Source organism: Capra hircus, chromosome 12 (genome assembly GCF_001704415.2).
Source record: "Capra hircus breed San Clemente chromosome 12, ASM170441v1, whole genome shotgun sequence".
NCBI lineage: Eukaryota > Metazoa > Chordata > Mammalia > Artiodactyla > Bovidae > Capra > Capra hircus.
The window spans coordinates 65,600,079-65,610,948 of record NC_030819.1 but is presented as its reverse complement, the minus strand read 5'-3'; positions in this window follow the sequence as shown (position 1 = coordinate 65,610,948).

Below are 10,870 nucleotides of genomic sequence, written 5' to 3'. Positions count from 1 at the left end.
AGGAAATGGCAACCTACTTGACTATTCTTGCCTGGAGAATCCCATGGACAGAGGAGCCTGGCAGGTTATAGTTCATGGGGTTACAAAGAGTCGGACATGACTTAGCAACTAAATAACAACAGCAAACACAGCAAAAATGATATACACTCTTAAGTGCAATTTGTGGATGAGGGAATAGACTTAGAGCAGGTAGGTTAGCCAAGTAACTCAGCTAGTCAGTGGGGGAGCCAGGCTTAGAGCCCGAGTCAGCTTGTTTGCAAAGCCAGAGTGTGTGCAGTCCCCTGCACTGCCTTTTCGAAAGCATCCCAGCTCAGTTTCACAGCCCACACAGCGGTCCACGCTCCCATCACCTCGTTTGCATTACCGCCTCCTGCCTGATCTCCTTGCTTTGTGCTCCCTTGTCTCGGTTCATTCTCCACGCAGTTGCTAAGATAATATTTTTTGAGTACCATCCACATCACGTCAACCACTTGTTTAAAAATCTGTGACTCACCCCTTCGAGAGCCTTTCCTGATTAATATCATTCCACACTGATCACTGGGTAATCAGTCAAATAATGTCGCTATAGTGCCAGCACAGAAGTATAATTTATCCTGCACTAGCCTATCCTTATTAATAGTCTCTAGCTACTCCATTGATTTGTGACTCTGCTAAGGTCAGAGAGCCTGTCTTCCGCTGCTTTTGTGACTCTAATGACAGATACTAGCATCAAACACTGGGACTGTCCTTTTATTTAATCCTGGGGCTCTCCAGGAGAGTTGCGTTACTATCATCAGTATTATCATTTGCAGAGCACTTCTCGTTGGCTAACTCATTATTAGCCTCCCTGACATTTCCCCATTGTCTTATGTTTCTCAGTTATGTATACTGTGCCCAACCTTGAGAAAGTATGCTACAAAATGGCTAATAATGCTAACAATTTTATTTCAGCTTTTGGAAACGTCCTGTACTCCACCTTCAGATACTGTTAAATTGAGGAAAGGTACAAGGTGGCATTTTTTTTTCTGGGATCTGGGAGGGGAGAGGAAATAGTACGGATATTTAGAGCATGTCCCTCCATTCCAATTCGGAATAATAAAGGTCATATAAACATGGAGCACCACATGCAGTTAGGGAACCTGGTTGGCCTGGTGACCAGTCTGAAGTTAGTATAGGAAAACCTCTTGCCTGGTTCCTGAATAGCTTTCATACTGAAACGGAGCAAGACCTTATGGTCCTTTCCTCCCATGCCCTCTGCCTAACTTTTGTGTGTGGAAAAACTTTGGCCAAAGAATAAGTTTAATCAAGGAAATGAGAAAATGCAAAAACAAAGGAAAACAATCAAGGAGACCAAGTGATAATAGTTTAGCTGTTAAGCATAAACAAGGACCTTTAGTTCCTTTTCCAGGGCTATAGATAATACTGTGAGCCATATCCTGTGAGCTGTCTCATAGATACTGAAAAACCCAACAGGTGGAGGAAGTTAACTCCATGATGACCAGACTTATGTAGCTATGAGATAAGCTGCCACAGTTCTGAGAACTGACCTCAAAAAACTGGAAACAAACCGATGCTGGAACTGAAGACTAACTGTACTTAAAATAGTCACTGTGATGCTGGTCAGACCACCAATGACCAATTTCAAGATGACTGTCGAAGCTGACTGTGCTGTTTTTGCGTGTAGCTGCCTCCCTCTGTCTATACAAGCTCTTGCCTCCTGACTGTAGGCAGGGAGAGTCAGCCTCTGGACAATGCTGACATCCAAAATAAAGGAAACTTTCCTTCCCAACAAATTGGCCTCTTTATTGCCTTTTGAGCAGGGAGCAGCTGCAAGGTCACTGCATTTGAGGTTTGAGTGGGTAGAAGGTGGGGGATGAATGGGCTGGAGAGGAAGGAATAGGCCAGATGATGACTGTTGTTTCAATCTGAGAGACATGGAAAGCTCTCAAAGGTTTCAGGCCGTGTTAGGGAGCACCAGGATCTGATGTGGGTTTTTGAAAGATTGCTCCAGCAGTGATGAGAAGGGTGGCTTGGAGGGAGCAAGACTGGGGCCTTGAGAACAGGAAACCATGACACACCACCACTTCCTTCATCAATCCATTCAAGGGTACAGGTTATAGCTCCTTTCTGCACGAATCGCAAAAGAGAATCAGATTAAAAAAATACTTAATCTGTGAACAGATTAAAAAATACTTAATCTGTGAACATACGATAATATATAAAATTTTCAGGATTTCATTTCCTGGAAATAAGGATGCGCATTTTAGATACCCATAAAATTCTCCAGGGACTGAATGAAGGAGATCAAAGTTTGGATTGTACTATTTCGTCCATCAGTAACGTGTTGGCCTCCTTCTGTTTCTCGATAGAACTTCTGGTTCATTCCACATTCCCTCTGAACTCTTCTTATTTATTTGTTAATGTTCTCGTTGCTTGAGTTTTTTGTTTCTGCTTTTTTTTCTCCCTAGAGACAGAATGGCGGTTGAAGAAAGAAAAATGTGGAGTCAATTGGCACAAAAGCCCTTTTCCCATGGTATCTCCTCTCTTGAGGGAAATTAAACTGATCGTAACCAGTTTTACTCAAGAGGAGGGATCTTTGGAAACAAATATTTGTCCCAATCATTTTGGCCTCTAGTAGTAACTGCCAAGCAAATTCTGTTGAGAAGGGGACACACAGGTCTGTGATTCTGCTCCATTTCACTTTTAACTGTTCTGAAAAGACATTAAGATTTAATCTTTCTGCTTGCTTGTCATTATTGAGCTCCTTCTTCATGCCCAGCACTGTGCTTGGTACGAGGGACAGTACAATATGAGAGGAAAAGTGAGTCTCTGCTTAAAAAGGACTTGTAGTAGGGACTTCCCTGGTGGTCTAGTAGTTAAGACTCTGTGCTTCCAATTCAAAGGGCACTGGTTTGATCCCTGGTCAGAGAACTAAAATCCCACATGCCAAGAAGATAATAAAAACTGGAGGGGGGAGGGTGCCGGGGGGAGAGGGGAGGGGGGAATGGGGTGGCGTGTAGTATAATAAATTCTGAGAATAAGTGCTTTTCCTAAAACCAAGTCACTGAAGCCTAAGCAATAAAAGTTGTCCACATCTAAGACAGCTGTGCTGTGTTGCTACTCAGGTTTATGTGTTTTAAAAGGAGTGACCAGATATATACAAAGACTTTCAGATGCCATTCTGCCCAGATTCTACAATTTTTGGTCATTGACCACGGATCTTCTGTCAAGGTCTTTGAGGACAAAATTGATCTAATTCATTTTATTTCTTTGGCTGCAGAGCGTGGCATATGGGATCTTGATTCCCTGACTAGGGATTGAACCCATGCCCCTACAGTGGAAGTGCAGATTCTTAACCACTGGACCACCAGAAAAGCCCCCGATGCTCTCATTCTATGTTAACAGAATCATTTATCTTTCCCTTGTGTATAATTTTAGATGGAAAATGGAACCAAACTCAGGCATTTATAGAAAACTGTAATCCCCCATCAAAGTTGCATAACATATACAATGGCCATTGCATAAACTGTAGTTATGTGTGAGAGTTAGAGACGATTCCTTCTAGATGAATAAACCATTTTGTCCAAATGGCAATAAATTTCACCCCCTCCCCTTTTCACTATTTCCTATGAGCAATGTTTATTCTCCAAAGATCCCATTTGATTCCTGCAAACATTCTTGTAAACATTATTTGATGTAGGAGATTTATAGCAAAACTGACGGCCTACCTGTCCCCCAGAACCTGAGCATAGTCCTGATCTTTATTTTTAAGCCAAAATCTTAACACATCAACTCCTCTTCTCTGCTTGCTCACTGGACTCTAGAACCAGCAGCCCTCTAATGACAAAAGCAAGATATGAACCAAATCGAGTTCTGCCCTTGACTTCACAAGGGAGTTAATCATACCCAGAACCTGGCTTAGAGAAGGCAATGAACAAATATTTGCTGGGAGAAAAAAATAAAGGACGATAATGTCTAAGGACTTGTGAGCTTGAGTTTTTCCTGAGCTGATCGGAGGACTCTGATAGACTTAAGACCCTCGAATGACAGGCTGAGGATGCTACGGACTTGTTTCTGCTTTCAGTCGCTAATTTGTTGAGACCCACCCTGTTCTAGGAATAGTAGCCTCACTTCTTCTTGACCAAATGCACTTGGGAGCTCCTCTGTTCTTGGTCTCTTAAGGAGCAAGTTCACTGGTCAGTCTCTGCCCAGGTCAGGGCTGGTGTAAGGGTGGTCTGTGGTGGCATCAAGATTACTAGTAAAGAGAAAGCCAAGGGGGTGCAGAAACATCCACTCTCTTCCTCCTTCTCTTTTCTCTCACTATTTCACCCTAATCGCCACCATTTCCCATTGGTTGTTTCCCACTTCCCCCTCTTTCTATTCTGTCCTCTTAGTTCCTCTGCAGAAAACTCCAGAAGAGTTGGTTTTCCTCTGAGATAGATGAACCTAATTCGTGTGGATCACAATAAACTGGGAAATTCTGAAAGAGATGGGAATACCAGACCACCTGACTTGCCTCTTGAGAAATCTGTATGTAGGTCAGGAAGCAACAGTTAGAACTGGACATGGAACAACAGACTGGTTCCAAATCAGGAAAGGAGTATGTCAAGGCTGTATATTGTCACCCTGCTTATTTAACTTCTATGCAGAGTACATCATGAGAAACGCTGGACTGGAAGAAATACAAGCTGGAATCAAGACTGCTGGGAGAAATATCAATAACCTCAGATATGCAGATGACACCACCCGTATGGCAGAAAGTGAAGAGGAACTAAAAAGCCTCTTGATGAAAGTGAAAGTGGAGAGTGAAAAAGTTGTCTTAAAGCTCAACATTCAGAAAACAAAGATCATCGCATCCGGTCCCATCACTTCATGGAAAATAGATGGGGAAACAGTGGAAACAGTGTCAGACTTTAATTTTTTGGGCTCCAAAATCACTGCAGATGGTGACTGCAGCCATGAAATTAAAAGACGCTTACTCCTTGGAAGAAAAGTTATGACCAACTTAGATAGCATATTCAAAAGCAGAGACACTACTTTGCTGACAAAGGTCCGTCTAGTCAAGGCTATGGTTTTTCCTGTGGTCCTGTATGGATGTGAGAGTTGGAATGTGAAGAAGGCTGAGCACCGAAGAATTGATGCTTTTGAACTGTGGTATTGGAGAAGACTCTTGAGAGTTCCTTGGACTGCAAGAAGATCCAACCAGTCCATTCTGAAGGAGATCAGCCCTGGGATTTCTTTGGAAGGAATGATGCTAAAGCTGAAACTCCAGTACTTTGGCCACCTCATGGGAAGAGTTGACTCATTGGAAAAGACTCTGATGCTGGCAGGGATTGGGGCAGGAGGACAAGGGGACGACAGAGGATGAGATGGCTGGATGTCATCACTGACTCTATGGACGTGAGTCTGAATGAACTCTGGGAGTTGGTGATGGACAGGGAGGCCTGGCGTGCTGTGATTCATGGGGTCGCAAACAGTCGGACACGACTGAGCGACTGAACTGAACTGAACTGAATTTTTGTTTCTTGCTGGCAGGAAATCAAAATGGTATAGCCACTTTGGAAGAGAGTTGGGCAGTTTTTTACGACAATAATATGTTTTTACCATACAATCGAGCAACCTGGCTTCTTAGCACTTAGCCAAAGAAGTTGAAAACTTATGTCCACCCAAAAACCTGAACATGGATGTTTACAGCAGCTTTATTGATCGTTACCAAGCAACGATCAGTAGGTGCCAAACCAAGATTCAGTAGGTGAATGGTACATTCAGACAATGGAATATTATTGAGTGCTCAAAAGAAATGAGCCATCATGACATGAAAAGACATGCAGGAACTTAAGAAAAGCATATTGCTAAGTGAAAGAAGCCAATCTGAAAAGCGTGTATACTGTATGATTTCAACTCTAAGGCATTCTGGAAAAAGCAAAACTATGGAGGCAATAAAAAGTTTAGTGGTTGCCAGAAGTTAGGGGTGTGGGGAGAGCGAATAGGCAGAGCACAGGTAATGTTTAGGACAGTGAAACTATTCTGTATGATACTACAGTGATGGGTACATGTCATTATACATTTGCCCAAACACATAGAATGTACCACACTAAGAGGGAACTCTAAGTTAAATAATGGGCTCTGAGTGATAATGAGGTGTCTGTGTCCGTTCATCAGTTCTAACAAAAGTGCCGCTGGGGTGGGGGATGTTAGTAGTGAAGATAGGCTGTACACACATGGGGATGGAGGACCTAAGGAAAATCTCTATACTTCTTGCTCAATTTTGCTGTGAACTTAAAATTGCTCTAAAAACTAAAGTCTATTAAAAACATATAGTTAGATGACAACAGTAAGTAGTGAGTGTTAGTCGCTCAGTCGTGTCCGACTCTTTGTGACCTCATGTCCTGTAGCCCGCCAGGGTCCTCTGTCCATGGAACTCTCCAGACGAGAATATTGGAGTGGGTTGCCATGCCCTTCTCCAGGGGATCTTCCAGACCCAGAGATCAAACCCAGGTCTCCTGCATTGCAGGCAGATTCCTTACCATCTGAGCCACTAGGGAAGAGCAGTTAGATGATACAGGTATATATTAATAGATTAGATATAAATAGATAAAATTAGATAAAATTAGATAAAATTTAATAAGATATAAATTAGATAAAATGAGCCTTTACTTCAGCCCTTTGGGTACATGAAAAACTGTTGTTAGCCCAAGCTTGCCTGGGTTAGAGAGGAGCAGGGAGTGTTGAAGAGGAAGAGTGAGGAAGAAGCCTTGCAGAAGCCTTTCTAGCTTCCAGCACAGGTGAGTAGGGAAAAAGTCACAGCCTGTGTTCTGTTACTCAATGGGCTGTGCGCGCGCGCGCGCGCGCACACACACACACACACACACACACACACACACACACACAGACATTGGACTGATCAGAAATGCTGGATGCTACCAGCTGAAGAGTTAGCAGGCTGGCTAGTGTCTCACTATGAGAAATGTAAGGCCATGGGCGATCCCAGCGCTCTGTATCTTGGATCACTTTTCCTGTGGCCTTCCATTGGATTCCCAGGTCTGTGTTTTCCAGATTACTCTAGTCGTTGAGGGCCATCTGCATTAGAATCACCCGAAATGCTTTATAAAAATTCAGATTCTCAGATCAAGCTCCCAGGAAACCAAATGCAGCCATTCAGGGATATTTCAGGAACTTTCAAAAAGTGCCCAAGGCACTCCAGTGCAACCGGGTTTTAGGAGCAAAAATAAAAAAGATCCTTGCCGCGGGGGTCCTAGTGCCTGCTGCTGGGAAGGGAATGGGGAGGGGACGAAGAAAACAGGGGAGGAGGGATGTTTATCTGATGTTCTGGATGTCATTTAAAAGATACACGTTTGGAGAAGCATCATTTGTATGGAAGCACTATGCCAGGGGACTGTGAGCTTTGCACTGTAGGGATTTTGTGAGCCTGCCGAAAACCCACCAATGCATAACTGAGTCAGCAAGAAAGTTCAGAGTTCGAAATAATAACTGCTAGACAACGACCTTCTGATAAAGGTGGAATCTCTATTCTCAGATTTTTACCTTTTGAAAAGTTGGAACTTCTGTTGAAAGATGATGTGGCCCTGACTTGCGACCTAGTTCTTTTTTCTTTTAAAAACTGATTTATTTGAAAAATCAATATTAAAACAATTTTATTTATTTAGCTGCACCAGGTCTTAGTTGCACCATGTGGGATCTAATTCCCCGATCAGGGATCGAACCTGGGCCCCCTGCATTGTGAGTAGAGCCTTAGCCACTGGGCCAACAGGGAAGTCCTCATGATCCACTTCTGTGAATTAGCTTTCTCCTTTGTTTTAAGAGTAAGTCATCACCGCCCCTTTCCTGCTATCCCTGTGTTCTCTCTGTGGTTCCCTTACGAGTCCTTCTCAGCTTCCCCCACTTCCTTGAGAGCAGCCCCGTGCTAGACCCTGGCCTGTTCCCTGAAATGAATGATCTTATTCATGTTTCACAACAACGCTGTGAGGTTGAATAATTACGCATGTAATTATTCACATGTTACAGAGGAAGAAAGGGGGATCCAGCAGATTCAGTGACTTGCTGAACGCCACACTGGTAAGTAAGTGGCTCTCCTCCTACCTGGCCCCCTAGTTCTGACACCTAGGACTCCGTCTAGGCCTCCTGCTCAGAACACCAGCCCTTCAGATCCAGACCCTGCGTTGCTTTTCTAAGTTGTCGCTGTAGATTTGAATGCCCTGCTCTTGAACCCAAGCCTGGAGGAGGGTGTCCCAGCTACTTACTGCCTGCCTCTCAGAGCAGTATCCCAGACCTCTGTGTGTCTTTCCTCGGATGAGGCTGGACGCCCAGATCGCTGCTGCGTTAGTGAAAGCCCAACTCTTTTCTTGTGTTTCTTCTGTAATCTCACACGACTTCCACGTGCATACTTCTGACACTAGCTACCTGGGGTTAGGCTCCCATCAAGCAATTCTCTGACCCCCGCTGGGTATCCTGTATTTTAACTCCATTCTGATAGTATCTATAGCACCAGTTCCCACAGGTTAAGGGCTCAGTCCCATGAGACTGCTTCAGATGCCCACTGCAAATAGTAAGTCCCTAGCCCCCCACCCCCAACTTCTGTCCACTTTGGCTGTAAACCAGAGCTTCCTACCAGCCCTCCTCTAATTCAAGTGGTTTGCTAGAGGGGCTCACATAACTCAGGGAAACACATTTACTGTTTTACTAAAGGGTCTGATAAAGGATACAGGTGAGCAGCCAGATGAAAAGATGCATAGGCTGAGGTCCGGGAAGGTGCCAAGTGCAGGAGCTTCGGTCCCTGTGGTGATGGAGACCCATCACCCTCCTGGTGTGACTGTGTTCACCAGCCTCAAAGCTCACTGAACCCCTCTACTCTCGAGAGTTTATGCAGGCTTTCTCACGTGCTGTTGTTCAGGCACTCAGTCGTGTCCACCTCTTTGAGACCCCATGGACTGCAGCACGCCAGGATTCCCTATCACTATCTCCCAGAGTTTGCTCAAATTCATTTCCTTTGAGTTGGTGATGCTGTCTTTCTTATCCTCTGTGTCTTCTCCTTTTGCCTTCAATCTTCCCCAGCATCACTGTCTTTTCCTCACATAGGCATGAACAATTATTAACTTCACTTCCAGCCCTTCTCCTCTCATGGATGCGGGTGGTTATGGGGTGAGGAAGGGGATGTGTCTGCAAGTTTCTAAACATAGCTTGCTTTTTCTGGTGACCACACTCATTAGAACAAGAAATGCTCCTAGTGCTTATCACTTCGGAAATTATAAGGCTCTTCAGAATTCTGTGTCAGAAACCAGGGCAGAGACCAATATATATATTTCTTATTATTTACACCTGCCCAGCTTTCTGTCCCAAGACTATGTTGCTGAGGATGAAACAGAAAAACCCATGCTGTATACTAATAGGAAAATTTTGACACCTCTCTGAGCCTTTTCCCTGGATGACCTTGTTCCCTAGAATTGGCCATCCAAGAGTGACGAGTCAATCCAAAACAAGTTGCCTTGGTCCAATTATTAAGCCTAATTCCTTTCTTTTAATCCTCTCCTAAAAGTTCACCAGATGGTCAATCCCAAAATCAGGTTGATTATATTCTTTGCAGCCAAAGATGGAGAAGCTCTATACAGTCAGCAAAAACAAGACCAGGAGCTGACTGTGGCTCAGATCATGAACTCCTTATTGCCAAATTCAGACTTAAACTGAAGAAAGTAGGGAAAACCACTAGACCATTCAGGTATGACCTAAATCAAATCCCTTATGATTATGCAGTGGAAGTGAGAAATAGATTTAAGGGACTAGATCTGATAGATAGAGTGCCTGATGAACTATGGACAGAGGTTCGTGACATTGTACAGGAGACAGGGATCAAGACCATCCTCATGGAAAAGAAATGCAAAAAAGCAAAATGGCTGTCTAAGGAGGCCTTACAAATAGCTGTGAAAAGAAGATAAGCAAAAAGCAAAGGAGAAAAGGAAAGATATAAGCATCTGAATGCAGAGTTCCAAAGAATAGCCAAGAAGAGATAAGAAAGCCTTCCTCGGCGATCAATGCAAAGAAATAGAGGCAAACAACAGAATGGGAAAGACTAGAGATCTCTTCAAGAAAATTAGAGATACCAAGGGAACATTTCAGGCAAAGATGGGCTCGATAAAGGACAGAAATGGTATGGACCTAACAGAAGCAGAAGATATTAAGAGGTGGCAAGAATACACAGAAGAACTGTACAAAAAAGATCTTCAAGACCAAGATAATCACGATGGTGTGATCACTCAACCTAGAGCCAGACATCCTGGAATGTGAAGTCAAGTGGGCCTTAGAAAGCTTCACTAAGAACAAAGCTAGTGGAGGTGATGGAATTCCAGTTCAGCTATTTCAAATCCTGAAAGATGATGCTGTGAAAGTGCTGCACTCAATATGTCAGGAAAATTGGAAAACTTAGCAGTGGCCACAGGACTGGATAAGGTCAGTTTTCATTCCAGTCCCAAAGAAAGGCAATGCCAAAGAATGCTCAAACTACTGCACAATTGCACTCATCTCACATGCTAGTAAAGTAATGCTCAAAATTCTCCAAGCCAGGCTTTAGCAATACGTGAACCGTGAACTTCCAGATGTTCAGGCTGGTTTTAGAAAAGGCAGAGGAACCAGAGATCAGATTGCCAACATGCGCTGGATCATGGAAAAAGCAAGAGAGTTCCAGAAAAACGTCTACTTCTGCTTTATTGACTATGCCAAAGCCTTTGACTGTGTGGATCACAATAAACTGTGGAAAATTCTTAAAAAGAGATGGGAATACCTGACCACGTTACCTGCCTCCTGAGAAATCTGTATGCAGGTCAGGAAGCAACAGTTAGAACCAGACATAGATCAACAGACTGCTTCCAAATCAGGAAAG